This window comes from Ranitomeya imitator, chromosome 1 (genome assembly GCF_032444005.1).
Source record: "Ranitomeya imitator isolate aRanImi1 chromosome 1, aRanImi1.pri, whole genome shotgun sequence".
In the NCBI taxonomy this organism is placed as follows: domain Eukaryota; kingdom Metazoa; phylum Chordata; class Amphibia; order Anura; family Dendrobatidae; genus Ranitomeya; species Ranitomeya imitator.
In genome coordinates this window covers 442,499,111-442,518,354 of record NC_091282.1, presented here as the reverse complement: position 1 = coordinate 442,518,354, position 19,244 = coordinate 442,499,111, and positions in this window count along the sequence as shown.

The window sequence follows — 19,244 nt, the reverse complement described above, 5'->3', positions numbered from 1 at the left end:
AGCAACGTGTGGCCTGTTGATGTCGTGTATGCAGTTTGTATTGTGAAATCTGATAACAAATCTCTAAGTGTTTCTGCACAAAAAGAGTCCTGCGTGTACTATCGTAAGTTCCTGCTGGGAGAGGTCTCGTGCATTATCTCTCATACCATTATTATCCCTTGGCAAAAAAAAATGTCACAATGACACTAAGGCTATGTGCACACGTTGCGGATTAGCCTTAGGAATTTCTGGTGCGGATTTTGCCTCTCCTGGCAGAAAACGCACCTGCGGATTTGTCGCGTTTTTTGCGCGTTTTTGCTGCGGTTTTCTTGCGGATTTGCTGCGTTTTTTGCCCCTGTGGTTTTCTATAATGGAATGGGTACAAAAACACTGCAGATCCACAAAAAAGAAGTGACATGCTACTTCTTTTAAACCGCAGCGTTTCCGCACCGGACTTTCCACAACGTGTGCACAGCTTTTTTTTTCTCATTGATTTACATTGTACTGTAAATCAATTGCAGATCTGTAGTGTTTCTGCACCTCAAAAAACGCTGCGGATCTGCAGAGAATCTGCATCGTGTGCACATACCCTACACTGATTTTTTCAGAAATGCCTAGAGTTATATGGACAACAGATGTAGGTTAGAAGCTGGGGTAAAGTTGATTGAGTTTTTTTTAGTTCAATTGTCCTTATTGCATGTGGAATATGCAACATGTATAGATTTTAAGCCGTATAATAAGGGGGGCTGAGAATGGAGTACTGTCTTTAGACAAGAGCTTCATTCTCTCATCTGATAAGCTATCCAGGTAGATCTTAGAAGATACATGTGTGCGCCCTCTAGTGACTGCTCATGTGTATCTTCAATATTAGAAAAAAAAAACTGAATCGTGAGCAGTTGTGTGCGGTGATCATGGAGCACCAACAGGCAAGTAAAAGGTGCTCTCCCACCCCACACAAAATCCAAGAACTGTCACTTTTTTCGCACACATTTTATGTCTCATGTAAGTATAATTGGACAACACTTCAGGTCCATTTAATGCAAGTTATTCATTATTTATTCTGATAATTTTGGTTTTCAAGAGCAGTAAAATGTACCCTTCTGCTTTTGTTTGGATATATCTTTTTATCAATGTACATAACGGAATATATAATGTAACAATTCATTTTGGTTCTAATGAAGCCAAGGAAAAAGTCTATTGATAAAGAAAGACAAAACATTTTAGTTTGCACTAGGTATGCAAATCAAAGAAGGTAAAGGTGAACTGAACTATTACTTCACAGGCAGGAGGGGCTGCAGATTAATAGGCGCTGTTCACAGCCCTGTTACTAATTATTGTATAGCGCGTTTAAAGAGGACCTTTCATCAGGATATAGCTCTAATCTCCCGATCTATAACGTCTTGTATGATTAGAAGATGCTGGGAGATTAGAGTACAAATGACTAAGCATATAATGTTTATTTGAGGGGAGGGCCAATACAGCTAAGGTTAGCGGTGTCACATTACAAACCTTTCTATCAACTCTCCAATTCTCCTAGCACTGTCATCTCGGCTGTACTGCCCCTCCACCCCCCTTCCACACTGCCTGTTCAAAGATGAATCACACTTACAAAGGGTGAAATAACCAATGAACACATCACCAATTTTCAAAGTAATATAGATTTATAAAGGTGTTATTGACATGAAATTCCCACCAGATGTCAGTAACAACAATTCAGACAGGCAAAGAAATCACACCACAGATGGCCATAAATTAAGTGATTTGTAATAATGAGAAATGACACAGGGAAAAAGTATTGAACACATGAAAAAAGAGAGGTGCAAAAAGTCATAAAAGTCATGTCACCAGCTGAAATCTATCAGTAATTAGAAAGCAATCCTGCCACTTAGTGAAAAATAATATCACCTGGTTCAACTGATGGTCTATAACCAATTTGACATGAGCAAACAATCGCAGCATGCTGAGGATGCATCAAGTGATTGGATCACATGCACCGATACAAGTCAAAGAGTGAAACATCGGACTGACATCCGTGGACTCAGACAATGGAGAAATGAAGTTCTCTGTTTTCTCTGCACCTGTGTTGTGATTCTCTCATGCAAGAGAATCGCAGCATAGTAAGATGACATTAGGTTCAAACGATGACAGAGTATCATTAGCATAATCGCCCCCGATTCTCTTGCATGAGAAAATCAACGGCCATGTGACCCCAGGCTAAGCTGCAGTTACAGGCAGATGCCTACTATGTAACACAGCTGCATCTGCCTGATATGAAGCAGAAGACCAAAAGTAAAAAACAGAAAATATGGTCAAGGAAGGATAGGAACGATCATTATTTTATTTATTTATATAGCACCATTGATTCCAAGGTGCTGTACATGAGAAGGGGTGCATACAAATTACAGATATCACTGACAGTAAGCAAACTAACAATTACAGACTGATACAGAGGGGCGAGGACCCTGCCCTTGCGGGCTTACATTCTACAGAATGGTGGGGAAGGAGACAATAGGTTGAGGGTTGCAGCAGCTCCAGTGTTGGTGAGGCGGTAGCTCCGGTAGCGGTGAGGAGGCAGCGGGCTCAGTGCAGGCTGTAAGCTTTCCTGAAAACGTGGGTTTTCAGGTTCCATCTGAAGGATCCGAATGTGGTTGATAGTCGGATGTATGGGGAAAAGAATTCCAAAGGATGAAGGATTTTCGGGAGAAGTCTTGGAGACGGTTGGGTGAGGAGCAAATAAGTGTGGAAGAGAGAAGGAGGTTTTGGGAGGACCGGAGATTACATGAGGGAAGATATCGGGAGATTAGTTCAGAGATATATGGAGCAGACAGGTTATGGATGGCTTTGTAGGTTAGTATTAGTAATTTGAACTGGATACGCTGAGGGAATGGGAGCCAGTGAAGAGATTTGCAAAGGGGGAAGCGGAGGAGTAGCGAGGAGAGAGATGAATTAGTCAGGCAGCAGAGTTAAGGATGGACTGGAGAGGTGCAAGGGTGTTATCAGGGAGGCCACAGAAAAGGATGTTGCAGTAGTCAAGGCTGGAGATGATGAGGGCATGCATAAGCATTTTAGTAGATTGACGGTTGAGGAAAGGACGGATTCTGGAGATATTTTTGAGCTGGAGGCGACAGGAGGTTGAAAGAGCTTTAATGTGCGGTTAGAAGGACAGGGCAGATTCAAGGGTTACTCCGAGGCAGCAGACTTCCAGTACAGGGGAAAGCATGATGTCATTAATTGCGATAGATAGGTCAGGTAAGGAAGATCTATGAGATGGAGGAAAGATGATGAGTTCAGATTTGTCCACATTGAGTTTGAGGAAGCGAGAGGAGAAGAAGGAGGATATGGCTGATTGCTCTCCAGAATTCCAGAGTGACTGAGAGGTGACTTCTGGGCCAGAAAGGTAGATCTGAGTGTCATCATCATAAAGGTGGTACTGGAATCCATAGGACTTTATGAGTTGTCCCAGGCAAAGTGTATAGATTGAGAAGAGTAGGGGTCCTAGAACTGAGCCTTGGGGGACTCCAACAGAGAGAGGGTGGGATGAGGAGATAGTGTGGGAGTGGTAGACGTTGAATGTGTGGTTGGAAAGGTATGAGGAGATCCAGGATAGGGCGAGGTCTTTGATGCCAAAGGAGGAGAGGATCTGTAGTAGAAGGCAGTGGTTAACTGTGTTGAAAGCAGAGGACAGGTCTAGAAGGAGGAGTACAGAGTATTGTCCGTTAGCTTTGGTTATAAGTCGGTCATTAGTAATTTTGGTCAGGGCTGTCTCAGTTGAGTGTTAGGGCGGAAACCAGATTGTAGATTGTCAAAGAGTAAAGGCCCCTTCACATTAAGCGACGCTGCAGCGATACCGACAACGATCCGGATCGCTGCAGCGTCGCTGTTTGGTCGCTGGAGAGCTGTCACACAGACCGCTCTCCAGGGTAAACATCGGGTAACTAAGCGCAGGGCCGCGCTTAGTAACCCGATGTTTACCCTGGTTACCATGCTAAAAGTAAAAAAAAAACAAACACTAGATACTTACCTACCGCTGTCTGTCCTCCAGCGCTGCGCTCTGCTTCTCTGCTCTCCTCCTGTACTGGCTGTGAGCCGGAAAGCAGAGCGGTGACGTCACCGCTCTGCTTTCCGGCTCACAGCCAGTACAGGAGGAGTGCAGAGCACAGCGCTGGAGGACAGACGGCTGTAGGTAAATATGTAGTGTTTTTTTTTTTTTACTTTTAGCATGGTAACCAGGGTAAACATCGGGTTACTAAGCGCGGCCCTGCGCTTAGTTACCCGATGTTTACCCTGGTTACCAGTGAAGACATCGCTGGATCGGTGTCACACACGCCGATCCAGCGATGTCCGCGGGAGATCCAGCGACGAAATAAAGTTCTGGACTTTATTCAGCGACCAACGATCTCCCAGCAGGGGCCTGATCGTTGGTCGCTGACACACATAACGATTTCATTAACGATATCGTTGCTACGTCACAAATAGCAACGATATCGTTAACAATATCGTTATGTGTGAAGGTACCTTAAGTTAGATGAGAGGTGGGAGGAAAGTTCAGCATGGACGTGCTGCTCCAGGAGTTTGGAAGCGAATGGGAGCAGCGATATTGGGCGATAGCTGGACATAGCAGTTGGATCGAGGGTTGGCTTTTTAAGGATAGGCGTGATTGTGGCATGTTTGAAAGCAGAAGGGAAGGTGCCAGAAGTTAGTGAAAGGTTGAACAGGTGGGTTAGGGATGGGATAAGAGTGGTGGTGAGGTTGGGGAGGATGTGGGATGGGATTGGGTCGAGCGCACCATAAAATGCCTTTATTAATGCAAAGCTTGGTAAGTGGTAACACCATACACACAGGTGCACACACGATTAAAAGTAAAATATATTAGTATACATTTAAAAAGTCATAGATGACCCTTGGTAACCACCAGGAAAAAAGGATAACAAAGAAATATATTAAATAATTATGCTATACAATATATATTCAAATGGCATAACATAGAACTGCTACTAGTTTAATGATTGTCCCATGTATAAAAATAAGTAGAAAGGGGGCTCTTAATCAGAACCAAATAAAGATTAATCCAGACACTAATTAGTGACCAAAGTGGTTTAGAGATCGTAGCTGGTCCAGGCCCTAAGGATTTGTTGGGAACAATGAAAAAGTACAGTGTGCAGAGAAAGGAGATAGCTGCAGAATGGTAGGTGGATATGCAGGAAAATCAAAATACCTGGTGGGTAGTGGATCACGTGTGGCACACGTCCCGATGCAAGTTTCAGACCTTGAGTCCTTCATCTCAATGTGTATACATCTATTGCAACGTTCAACACATATTCTAAACTGATATGAAGCAGGCTTAGCTACTAAGACGGCTTCATAATTTTGCTTAGTGACCTATGATGAATACCTGGTGGGTAGTGGATCACGTGTGGCACACGTCCCGATGCAAGTTTCAGACCTTGAGTCCTTCAGCTCAGTGTGTATACATCTGTTGCAACGTTCAGCATGTATTCTAAACTGATATGAAGCAAGCTTGGCTACTAAGATGGCTTTATAATTTTGCTTAGTGACCTATGATGAAAATGTATGATATAGGTCGTCAAACAGTTAAAGAGGACCTTTCATCAAATTTTTCATTTTGAACTGGACACACAAAGTAATAGCGGCTGCCAAGCAGAATAATACTTTTATCTTATTTCACCTGTTCATTGCAGAGATATTAGCAATCAAAGTGATTGGCATCTAATAGTAACATAGGTATTAAGGTTGAAGGAAGACTTTAAGTCCATCTAATTCAACCCATAGCCTAACCTAACATGCCCTAACATGTTGATCCAGAGGAAGGCAAAAAAAACCCATGTGGCAAATAGTAAGCTCCACTTTGGGGAAAAAAATTCCTTCCCGACTCCACATACGGCAATCAGACTAGTTCCCTGGATCAACGCCCTGTCAAGGAATCTGGTATATATACCCTGCAACATTATACTTTTCAAGAAAGGTATCCAATCCATTCTTAAATTTAAGTAATGAGTCACTCATTACAACATCATACGGCAGAGAGTTCCATAGTCTCACTGCTCTTACAGTAAAGAACCCGCGTCTGTTATTATGCCTAAACCTTCTTTCCTCCAGACGTAGAAGATGTCCCCTTGTCCCTGTCTCAGGTCTATGATTAAAAATATCATCAGAAAGGTCTTTGTAATGTCCCTTCATATATTTATACATTAAAATAAGATCACCCCTTAGTCTTAGTTTTTTCCAAACTAAATAGCCCCAAGTATAATAACCTATCTTGGTATTGCAGACCCCCCAGTCCTCTAATAACCTTGGTCGCTCTTCTCTGCACCCGCTCTAGTTCAGCTATGTCTTTCTTATACACCAGAGACCAGAACTGTGCACAGTATTCTAAGTGTGGTCGAACTAGTGACTTGTATAGAGGTAAAATTATGTTCTCCTCATGTGCATCTATGCCTCTTTTAATGCATCCCATTATTTTATTTGCCTTTGTAGCAGCTGCCTGACACTGGCCACTGAACACGAGTTTGTCATCCACCCATACACCCAGATCTTTTTCATTGACGGTTTTGCCCAGAGTTTTAGAATTAAGCGCATAGTTATACATCTTATTACTTCTCCCCAAGTGCATGACCTTACATTTATCCCCATTAAAGCTCATTTGCCATTTATCAGCCCAAGCTTCTAGTTTACATAAATCATCCTGTAATATAAAATTGTCCTCCTCTGTATTGATTACCCTGCAGAGTTTAGTGTCATCTGCAGATATTGAAATTCTGCTCTGAATGCCCCTACAAGGTCATTAATAAATATGTTAAAAAGAAGAGGGCCCAATACTGACCCCTGTGGTACCTCACTGCTAACCACGACCCAGTCCGAGTGTGCTCCATTAATAACCACCCTTTGTTTCCTATCCCTGAGCCAGCTCTTAACCCACTTACACATATTCTCCCCTATCCACATTATTCTCATTTTATGTATCAACCTTTTTTGTGTGGCACCGTATCAAAAGCTTTTGAAAAGTCCATATACACTACGTCCACTGGGTTCCCTTGGTCCAGTCTGGAACTTACCTCTTCATACAAGATGATCAGATGAGTCAGACAGGAAAGGTTCCTAGTAAACCCATGCTGATACTGGGTCATGAGGTTATTCCTCTTCGGATACTCCAGTATAGCATCCCTTAGAATGCCCTCCAGGATTTTACCCACAGTAGGGGTTAAGCTTACTGGCCTATAATTACAGAGTTCAGTTTTTGTCCCCTTTTTGAATATAGGCACCACATTTGCTATACGCCAGTCCTGTGGTACAGACCCTGTTATTATGGAGTCTTTAAAGATTAAAAATAATGGTCTATCAATGACTGTACTTAATTCCTGCAGTACTCGGGGGTGTATCCCATCCGGGCCCGGAGATTTGTCAATTTTAGTGATTTTTAGATGCCGACGTACTTCCTGCTGGGTTAAGCAGGTGACATTTAATGGGGAATTTTTATCACTACTCATTTTGTCTGCCATGGGATTCTCTTGTGTATATACTGATGAAAAAAAGTCATTTAGCATATTGGCTTTTTCCTCATCCTCATCCACCATTTCACCCAGACTATTTTTAAGGGGGCCAACACTATCGTTTTTTAGTTTCTTACTATTTACGTAGTTAAAGAATTATTTGGGATTATTTTTACTCTCTCTGGCAATGAGTCTCTCTGTCTCAATCTTTGCTGCCTTGCTTTTTACAGAACTTATTTAATTTTCTGTATTTATTTAATGCCTCATCCCTACCTACTTCGTTTAATTCTCTAAATGCTTTCTTTTTGTCACTTATTGCGCCCCTTTCAGCTCTATTTAGCCATATTGGTTTACTCCTATTTCTAGTATGTTTATTCCCATACGGTATATACTGTGCACAGGTTCTATCCAGGATGCTAATAAATGTCTCCCATTTTCTTTGTGTATTTTTGTGTCTCAGGATATCGTCCCAGTTAATTGCACCAAGATCCTCTCTCATCCGTTGGAAATTTGCCTTCCTGAAGTTTAGTGTCCTTGTAAACCCTCTACTACACATCTTATTAAAGGATACATGAAAACTTATTATTTTGCGATCACTATTCCCCAAGTGACCCCCAACCCTTATATTTGATATGCGGTCTGGCCTGTTGGTTAATATTAGGTCTAGCAGTGCCCCCCTTCTTGTTGGGTCCTGAACCAGTTGTGAAAGGTAATTGTCTCTCATAGTTGTCAAAAACCAATTACCTTTGCTGGAACTGCAGGTTTCTGTTCCCCAATCTATGTCAGGGTAGTTGAAGTCCCTCATAATAATGACTTCCCCTTGAGTCACAGCTTCATCTATTTGCTTTACGAGGATATTCTCCATTGCTTCCATTATTTTTGGAGATTTATAACAAACCCCTATCAGTAATTTATTATTTTTCCCCCTCCCCTTATATCCACCCACAGGGACTCTACATTTTCATTAGATTCACCTATATTATCACACCAGATGGGTTTTAAGGATGATTTTACATATAGACACACCCCTCCCCCTCGCCTATCCATTTGGTCATTTCTGAACAGACTATAGCCCTGTAAGTTAACAGCCCAGTCACGGCTCTCATCCAGCCATGTTTCAGATATCCCCAGCATGTCATAATTATGCTCCAACAACATTAATTCTAATTCGTCAATTTTGTTGGCAAGGCTTCTGGCATTAGTATACATGCACTTGATGTTCCTCTCTGTACCTCTATTCTTTCTTAAATTATTAACTGTTCTAACCCCACCCTCCATGCCACCCCCATCTTCCTTATTTGTTCCCTAGGTCTCTATCTGCACTATCTTCGCCTCCTATAAAATGAATACCCTCCCCCCCAATCCCTAGTTTAAACACTCCTCCAACCTTTTAGCCATTTTCTCCCCCAACACAGCTGCACCCTCCCCATTGAGGTGCAGCCCGTCCCTAGCATAGAGCCTGTAGCCAACTGAGAAGTCGGCCCAGTTCTACAGGAACCCAAAATCCTCCTTCCTACACCAATTCTTGAGCCACTTATTAACCTCCCTAATCTCCCGTTGCCTCTCTGGTGTGGCACAGGCAGTATTTAGGAAAATACCACGTTGGAGGTCCTTGCTTTCAGCTTGCAGCCTAATTCCCTGAAATCATCTTTAAGGACCTTCCACCTACCTCTTACTTTGTCATTTGTGCCAATGTGCACCATGACCGCTGGGTCCTCACCAGCCCCTCCCAGTAATCTGTCCACCCGATCAGCCATGTGTCAGACTCGAGCGCCAGGTAGGCAGCACACCATTCGACGATCCCTGTCTTTATGACAGATTGCCCTATCTGTTCCCCTAATAATTGAGTCCCCCACTAGCAGCACCTGTCTGGCCTGCCCTGCTCTCCTATTTCCCTCCTTACTGGAGCAGTCACTCCTATGGCTTTCAGAGGACTTGCCTTGCTGCAGCAGTGCTACCCCTGTACTGGTACCCCCCTCATCTGCCAACTTAGCAAACTTATTGGGGTGTGCCAGATCAGGACTAGCCTCCCTGGCACTCTTCCCTCTACCCGGCCTTCTGTCACCCAGCTTGCTACTTCACTCCTCTCCATGTTGTCAATGGATCTCATGGTTGCCAGCTGCACATTTAGATCCAGAATCTGGGCTTCCAAATGCACAACGTGCTCACATCTCGCACAGCAGTATGCACCCTCGACCGGCTGATCAAGGACTGCATACATGTGGCAAGATGTGCACTGGATGGCATTAACAATAGTGGAGCACATTTCCTAATGGGGATTGCACCAGACAGAACCGTTAAATAAAAAAACCAAAAAAAAAAAAAATGCAAAGTATTAATAAAATACAGACAGCAATTCAGTAATTCCTCCCTTGGAAACTCCCTGAATCCAAAGTCACTAAATCACAAGTCACACTCACCGCCGTTCACACACAGCCTCAGGTCACACTCAGCTCGTTCACACTCGCTAAGCTGAAGATTTAAAGATTTTTTTTCTTTTTCCCCTCAGCAGCAATCCACCTTGCTGTTCAATGCACTTCCAAAAAGGACTTGAGCCCCAAACAGCTGCCCCTTATAAACCCCTAATTATAAGCCCCCACCCTAAGTTAACCCCTTGTGAATATAGCTACTCCCAATTCAGCAATTAACACCAATTCACACAGGTATTTGTTAAAGGCTTTCCAAATACCTCTTCACTGAATCACAAGTCACACTTACCACCGTTCACACTTACGCTCATGTCACACTCAGCTCGTTCACACTCGCTAAGCTGAAGATTTAAAGATTTTTTTTCCTTTTTCCCCTTAGCAGCAATCCACCTTGCTGTTCAATGCACTTCCAAAAAATGAGTTAACTTTGGTTAAGTCCATGTGAGTGTTATCAGATAGTTTCCACTGAGGGACTGTACTTATTCCCCCTGTATTATGCTGATTAATCATAAGCAGGTTTCTCAGTGTATGAGATGTAATGATACAGCTTTGATCTGCTGATCTAACTTCTTGTATAATTCGCAAGTACAGATGACTAGCACCTTTAAGATAAGGTCCTTATGGCACAGCTGAGTTTAGCTGTGTCACATTACAAACCCTTCTAAAAAGCTGTAAATGAATAAGGACACCGCGCTAACCAAATGTAGAAACTTACAATGGGCATGTGTAATCAGAGGAGTGAATAGACGTGTAACTGAACACGAACAGTTAATAGATGGTGACCAGCAGTGGAGGCAGCCAATGTTGGAATGGCCGCAACCACCAATACCAATAACAGCCCTGACGAAGAAGGTCCGGAGACCTTCGAAACACGTAGGCATTTTGGTCCTGTGCGGCACCCGTCCTTTGCTCCTTACCTTTCCATCTAGGTGACGTCACCCAGACCACGCCCCCTTTTTTACCGCTCTCTGTAGCGGCTTTCTCGCGGCCCACGTGTGCCGGCCAGTGGCGTTCCAGGCGTGCGGCGGCTGAGCACTTACCAGGGAGGACGCTCCCCACATCAGCAGATGTCTCTGCCGCCCCACGCCGTTTTTTGGACCCCTCATCTCCGGGTACTCGGGCCACTGGTGATCCCGCTCCTATACACCTCAGAACAGCGCCAGCACCTCCACCGCAGTCATATAACTAGTAAGTGTGCGGTTCATTATATATATTTGTCACATATTCACATCCCTCTTTTATATGTTCCCCTCTCATACTTACATACTGCGTTAACAGGATATAGTGTTGCTGGCACTGTGAGCAGTGGCCGATTGGCATTTTGATACCCTTATTGTGATATATATATATATTTTACTGCTGTTATTGGTATTGGTGGTTGCGGCCATTCCAACATTGGCTGCCTCCAATGCTGGTCACCATCTATTAACTGTTCGTGTTCAGTTACACGTCTATTCACTCCTCTGATTACACGTGCCCATTGTAAGTTTCCACATCTGGTTAGCGCGGTGTCCTTATTCATTTACATTTTTTTCTGCCATATGACAGATTCAGCACAGTAGCTGTCTAGGCACCAGCAGCTTTCTAGTGTATTCCCCTGGGAGCACCGGTGTGTTCCTATTCTTTTGTGCCTTCTAAAAAGCTCTCTCAGCACAATCAACTCTGCTGTACTACCATTTCTCTGAACCCCACACTGTGGATCCAGACATGAGTCACACATTTCTTTTGTGCTCAAAAGTTGCTTTGAGCACAACAGACATACAGCGGGTGAAATAAGTATTGAACTCATTACCAATTTCCTAAGTAAATGCATTTCTAAATGTGAGATTGGCTGGTGTTTTCAACTACGAAATGACTAATAACCACGAACCTTCCCAGCCTGATAATATCAAGCTCTCAGCTGTCTGTTTTACCTTCGCTGGTTATCAAAAATAGGGGAGATCTCACATTATTTTTTAAAATTATTTCTTAGGTTAAACAAGGATAAACACCCTTTAGTGCCACACTACACGGTGCAAATGTATTATATGTAGAAGGCTTGTGAAATTATATATCTTCAGGATATTTATCTATTCTATCTACAGTGGCTTGTAAAAGTTTTCACCCCAATTAGCATTTTTCGTATTTTGCTACCTCACAACCTGGAATTTCACTGATTTTTTTTGCAGTTTGCAGTTCATGTAAAGAACATGTTTACAACTGTGAATATTTATTTTTATTTTTTTTGTGAAGCAAACAACAAATAGGACAAAATTACTGAAAACTTCAGTGTGCATAACTATTCACGTCCCCAAAAGTTAGTACTTTGTAGAGCCTCCTTTTGCGGCAAATACACCTTTGGATAAGTTTTTATAAGGTTTCCATATCTTGCCACTGGTATTTTTGCTCATTCCTCAAGGCAAAACTGCTCTAACTCCTTCAAGTTACATTGTTTCCACTGGTGAGTAGCAATACTCAAGTCTGACCCTCGATTCTCAATTGGATTAAGGTCTGTGTTTTCATTCGGCCACTTCAAAACATTGACATATTTCCCCTTAAACCACTTGAGTGTTGCTTTAGCAGTATGCTGCGGGTCATTGTGTTGTTGGAAGGTGAACCTCTGTCCTATTCTCAAATCACTGACAGACTGAAACAGTTTTTGCTCAAGGATATTCCTGTATTTCGCACCATTCAACTTCCCCCTCGACTTGGACCATTTTCCCTGCCGCCAAAAAACATCCCCACAGCATACTTCTGCCACCACCATGTTTCCCTCCGGGGTTTTGTTGTTGGGGTGATGAGCGGTTTTGGTTTGACATAGCATTTATCTCGATGGCCAAAAAGTTTAATTTTGGTCTCATCTGAGCACAGTTTCCTTCATACATTTGGAGAGTATCCCACACGTCTTTTGGCAAATTCAAAAAGCCTTACACACAAAAATTGTAAGTAAAAGCTTTTTTCTGCCCACTTTTCCATAAAAGCCACCTCTATGGAGTATATAGCTTATTGTGGCCGTACGGACAGATACTCCAGTCTCTGTTTGGGAAATCTGCAACTCCTTCATGTTTACCTTTGGATGTTGTGCTGCCTCTATGATTAATGCCCTCCTTGCCTGGGCTGAGAGTTTTGGTGGGTGGCCCTCTCTCGGCAGGTTTGTTGTGGTACCATGTTCTTTCCATTTGATGATAATGAATTAGATGGTGCTCTGGGGGATAATTAGAGATTGGAATATTTTTTTATAACCCAACCCTGACTTGGACTTCAACAACTTTGCCCCTGACTTGTTTGGAGATCTCCTTGGTCTTCATGGTGTTGTTTGGATAGTGATGCCTTTTGCTCAATGGTGTTTCAGCCTCTGTGGCCTTTCAAAAAAGATGTGTATATACTGAGAGACTATGACACTTCGATTGCACCAGAAATTTTTAGGGGCTTCATAGCAAAAGGGGTGAATACATATTGTAAAGCAGTGAGGGAGATCATATACAAAGGCTGGGATGTGTTTAGAGACATGTTAAACCCGCTGGAGCGCATTGTGATTACAGCAAAACGTCTGTGATTACAAGGCAAAGTAAAAGTGAGTGTAGATTTGGTTGAAGTAGTTGAACAGTCAGGTTTTAGGAAAACCCGACATGGGCTTTTATTTTTTAAGGGATTTTCAGGTTTGGTAGTGGGGCATATCCCTCTCGCCACTCCGAATTTTGGGAGTGGCTCTATGTCCACAATTCCCATTTAAACTCTGTTTTGTCTTGGGTGTGTCAGTTTTGTTTTGCAAGCTGTGCAACCCAGGCCTGTGTGAAGCTAATACAGAGCCATGGACTTCAATGCTGCTGACGCACGCAAGAGATACAGCGTTGCAATTGCCCATGACAATGGGCTTGAACATGGACTGTTTGGAGGACTCGGGCTATTTATGTGAGTTTTCTGGAATAAAGACATTTTATATTGAACTTTATGTGGTCCCTGACTATCTGTCACACTGTGTGAACACCTCTGCACTGCATATGGTGGAGAATGCAAGCAGTGTTAGCTGAGGCTTACCCTAAAGCAAGCTGCATGTCGGTTGTCAAGCCTGCAGCGCTACAGCTCAGCCCTGCTGACAAGATGGAGGAATTACTGAAGCAGTTGGCCCTCAGCAGCAGCTGCAGTTTCAGCGGCAACAGCAAGAGCAGCACCTGCAGCTTCAGCGGCAACAGCAAGAGCAGCACCTGCAGCTTCAGCGGCAACAGCAGCAGCACAATCAGTAGCAGCAGCTTCTGTATCAGCAGAAGACTACCGATCTGATTCTGCAGTAGATTGTGGCCCTGTGAGATGCCCTTACCAGAGACCCTGATCCGTTCTGAGGCCCAGAACAAAGTCCGGACAGCGTTGAAGAAGTTGAATCCAGAGGAACAACGTGGAAGCCTTTCTCACTATTCTCCAATGCACAGCAGAGCGGGAGAGCCTGCCTACTTCCCAGTGGCCTGAAGTGGTGGCCCCACCACACAGAAAGCCTACTTTTGACCTCAGTTGGGAGGATGGCCAGAACAATGAGAAACTCAAAGGTGAGATCCTTGCACAACTGGGGTAAACATGTATATCCGGGCACAATAAGTGTTTCAGTGGTCCTTTGTAGAGGCCCGACCTGCCAGGTCTCAGGCATATGACTTGCTGCAGCTAGTAAAAAAATGGCCCCAGCATGATTCCTTGACTCTACTAGATGGTAGAGAGGGTGTTGGTCGACCAGCTTGTGAGAACTCTGCCAACAGCTATACAGCGTTGGGTGGGGCAAGGGGATCCGGGCACCCTAGACCAGGTGGTTAGCCTGATTGATACGGCCACTCAGGATTTCATACGGGACTCTGCCCCTCTATGGTTATCACATCGGCCCCTGCCAGCCCAGGGAAGGGACATGACCCACTGCTGGGGCCAGTGAGAAATGAGCCCATACTGATGGGGTACCCCATAGTGAGGGTGGCAGGAGACCAGTTCCCCTAAAACAGGCTTGGTACCGCAGCTATTAGGTGTTGGCGGTGCCAAAGGCCAGGACATGTGGCTGTCGACTGCCACCTGACAGCTGAACCCATGGACTGTGGATTTACTCTCCGTGCATCGATGTATGCTCATGTCGTCTTCACCGCGGATTCTTTTGTCCCAGCGGGTGAACCCCATCTGTGCCAGATGCACAACGATCACTAGGCTGGGGCTCTCCTGGACTCAGGGTCCATTAATCTGTGGGTTAGAACCCACTGGGAAAAAAGTTGGTATCGTATGCATTCATAGTGAACTCCGTGAGTATCCGATAGTGGAGGTTACATTTTTTACTCCATGCGTAGAGGTTAAACATATGGTGGGAGTTTTGAAGACCCTTCCTTATGGGGCTGTTTTGAGAAGGGACTTGTCCTTGTGGAAGAATGAAACTAACCCTCTCAGGGCAAATATTTTTTCCGGGCGCAGAGCCTGAATATACAGAGATAGGAATTCCTGCAATAGGGGTCATCCACATAGGGAAAGTGTGAACCCTACAGGTTTCCTGTAAAGGTGATTGCAGGAGAGGTTGAGGAAACCACAATTCCAGAGCTGGAAGTGCCCCGGGGGACTTTTGGGACAGCCCAGCTACAGGATCCCACTCTGACACTGACACAGGAAAGAATGATAGAGGTAAATGGGGTGGCTCAGTAACCAGGAGTTACTTTATAGGGTTGACAAAATCTGGGACAAAGTAGTGGAACCGCTGGTAGTGTCCCAATTCTACAGTCGGGCTGTACTTGAAATGACACACACACACACACACACATGCTGTGTGGGCACTTAGGGGTTAAACAGACACAGTAATATATTTTACAAGGGTTCTTTTGGTCTGGGAATGTACACAGAGGTACAGGAGGCTCTGTGTAACCCAGGCCTGGGACTTCAAAGCTGCTGATGCAACCAAGAGATACAGCGCCAACGGGTTTGAACACGGAGGATATAGTTTACCTGTTTATGTGAGTTTTCTGGAATAAAGACATTTTATGCTGAACTTTCTGTGGTCCCTGCCTATCTGTCGCACTGTGAACACTGCTGCACTACAATATGCGCATGACAATTTTTAGTTATTTGCTCACATAAATTTAATTTATGCCTATATTTTTCTCGCTTCACTTCACCAACTTAGACTATTTAGTGTTGATGCATCACACACAAACCGGATGACAAAAATATTTAAACACAGGCTGCAATGTAACAAAATAGGAAAAAAGCCAAGGAGGGTGAACACTTTCGCAAGCCAATGTAGTTAACCCCTTTACCCCCAAGGGTGGTTTGCACGTCAATGACCAGGCCAATTTTTACAATTCTGACCACTGTCCCTTTATGAGGTTATAACTCCGAAACGCTTCAACGGATACTGGTGATTCTGACATTGTTTTCTCGTGACATATTGTACTTCATGATAGTGGTAAAATTTCTTTGATAGTACCTGCGTTTATTTGTGAAAAAAACGGAAATTTGGCGAAAATTTTGAAAATTTCGCAATTTTCAAACTTTGAATTTTTATGCAATTAAATCACAGAGGTATGTCACACAAAATACTTAATAAGTAACATTTCCCACATGTCTCCTTTACATCAGCATAATTTTGGAACCAATTTTTTTTTTGTTAGGGAGTTATAAGGGTTAAAAGTTGACCAGCAATTTCTCATTTTTACAACACCATTTTTTTTTAGGGACCACGTCTCATTTGAAGTCATTTTGAGGGGTCTATATGATAGAAAATGCCCAAGTGTGACACCATTCTAAAAACTGCACCCCTCAAGGTGCTCAAAACCACATTCAAGAAGTTTATTAACCCTTCAGGTGTTTAATAGGAATTTTTGGAATGTTTAAATAAAAATGAACATTTAACTTTTTTACACAAAAAATTTACTTCAGCTCCAATTTGTTTTATTTTACCAAGGGTAACAGGAGAAATTGGACCCAAAAAGTTGTTGTCCAATTTGTCCTGAGTACGCTGATACCCCATATGTGGCAGTAAACCACTGTTTGGGCGCATGGGAGAGCTCGGAAGGGAAGGAGCGCTATTTGACTTTTCAATGCAAAATTGACAGGAATTGAGATGGGACGCCATGTTGCGTTTGGAGAGCCACTGATGTGCCTAAACATTGAAACCCCCCACAAGTGACACCATTTTGGAAAGTAGACCCCCTAAGGAACTTATCTGGATGTGTGGTGAGCACTTTGACCCACCAAGTGCTTCACAGAAGTTTATAATGCAGAACCGTAAAAATAAAAAATCATATTTTTTCACAAAAATTATATTTTTGCCCCCAATTTTTTATTTTTCCAAGGGTAAGAGAAGAAATTGGACCTCAAAAGTTGTTGTCCAATATGTCCTGAGTACGCTGATACCCCATATGTGGCAGTAAACCACTGTTTGGGCGCATGGGAGAGCTCGGAAGGGAAGGAGTGCAGTTTGACTTTTCAATGCAAAATTGACAGAAATTGAGATGGGACGCCATGTTGCGTTTGGAGAGCCACTGATGTGCCTAAACATTGAAACCCCCCACAAGTGACACCATTTTGGAAAGTAGACCCCCTAAGGAACTTATCTAGAGGTGTGGTGAGCACTTTGACCCACCAAGTGCTTCACAGAAGTTTATAATGCAGAACCGTAAAAATAAAAAATCATATTTTTTCACAAAAATTATATTTTTGCCCCCAATTTTTTATTTTTCCAAGGGTAAGAGAAGAAATTGGACCTCAAAAGTTGTTGTCCAATTTGTCCCGAGTACGCTGATACCCCATATGTGGCAGTAAACCACTGTTTGGGCGCATGGGAGAGCTCGGAAGGGAAGGAGCGCCGTTTGACTTTTCAATGCAAAATTGACAGTAATTGAGATGGGACGCCATGTTGCGTTTGGAGAGCCACTGATGTGCCTAAACATTGAAACCCCCCACAAGTGACACCATTTTGGAAAGTAGACCCCCTAAGGAACTTATCTGGATGTGTGGTGAGCACTTTGACCCACCAAGGGCTTCACAGAAGTTTATAATGCAGAGCCATAAAAATAAAACAAAATTTTTTTCCCACAAAAATTATTTTTTAGCCCCCAGTTTTGTATTTTCCCTAGGGTAACACGAGAAATTGGACCCCAAAAGTTGTTGTCCAATTTGTCCTGAGTACGCCGATACCCCATATGTGGGGGGGAACCACCGTTTGGGCGCATGGGAGGGCTCGGAAGGGAAGGAGCGCCATTTGGAATGCAGACTTAGATGGAATGGTCTGCAGGCGTCACATTGCGTTTGCAGAGCCCCTAATGTACCTAAACAGTAGAAACCCCCCACAAGTGACACCATATTGGAAACTAGACCCCTCAATGAACTTATCTAGATGTGTTGTGAGAACTTTGAACCCCCAAGTGTTTCACTACAGTTTATAACGCAGAGCCGTGAAAATAAAAAATCTTTTTGTTTTCCCACAAAAATTATTTTTTAGCCCCCAGTTTTGTATTTTCCCAAGGGTAACAGGAGAAATTGGTCCACAAAAGTTGTTGTCCAATTTGTCCTGAGTACGCTGATACCCCATATGTTGGGGTAAACCCCTGTTTGGGCACACAGGAGAGCTCGGAAGGGAAGGAGCACTGTTTTACTTTTTCAACGCAGAATTGGCTGGAATTGAGATCGGACGCCATGTCGTGTTTGGAGAGCCCCTGATGTGCCGAAACAGTGGAAACCCCCCAATTATAACTGAAACCCTAATCTAAACACACCCCTAACCCTAATTCCAATGGTAACCCTAACCACACCTCTAACCCTGACACACCCCTAACCCTAATCCCAACCCTATTCCCAACTGTAAATGTAATCTAAACCCTAACCCTAACTTTAGCCCCAACCCTAACTGTAGCCCCAACCCTAACCCTAACCCTAACCCTAGCCCTAATGGGAAAATGGAAATAAATACATTTTTTTTTTATTTTTCCCTAACTAAGGGGGTGATGAAGGGGGGTTTGATTTACTTTTATAGCGAGTTTTTTAGCGGATTTTTATGATTGGCAGCCGTCACACACTGAAAGACCCTTTTTATTGCAAAAAATATTTTTTGCAATACCACATTTTGAGAGCTATAATTTTTCCATATTTTGGTCCACAGAGTCATGTGAGGTCTTGTTTTTTGCGGGACGAGTTGACGTTTTTATTGAAAACATTTTTGGGCATGTGACATTTTTTGATCGCTTTTTATTCCGATTTTTGTGAGGAAGAATGACCAAAAGCCAGCTATTCATGAATTTCTATTGGGGGAGGCGTTTATACCGTTCCGCGTTTGGTAAAATTGATAAATCAGTTTTATTCTTCGGGTCAGTACGATTACAGCGATACCTCATTTATATCA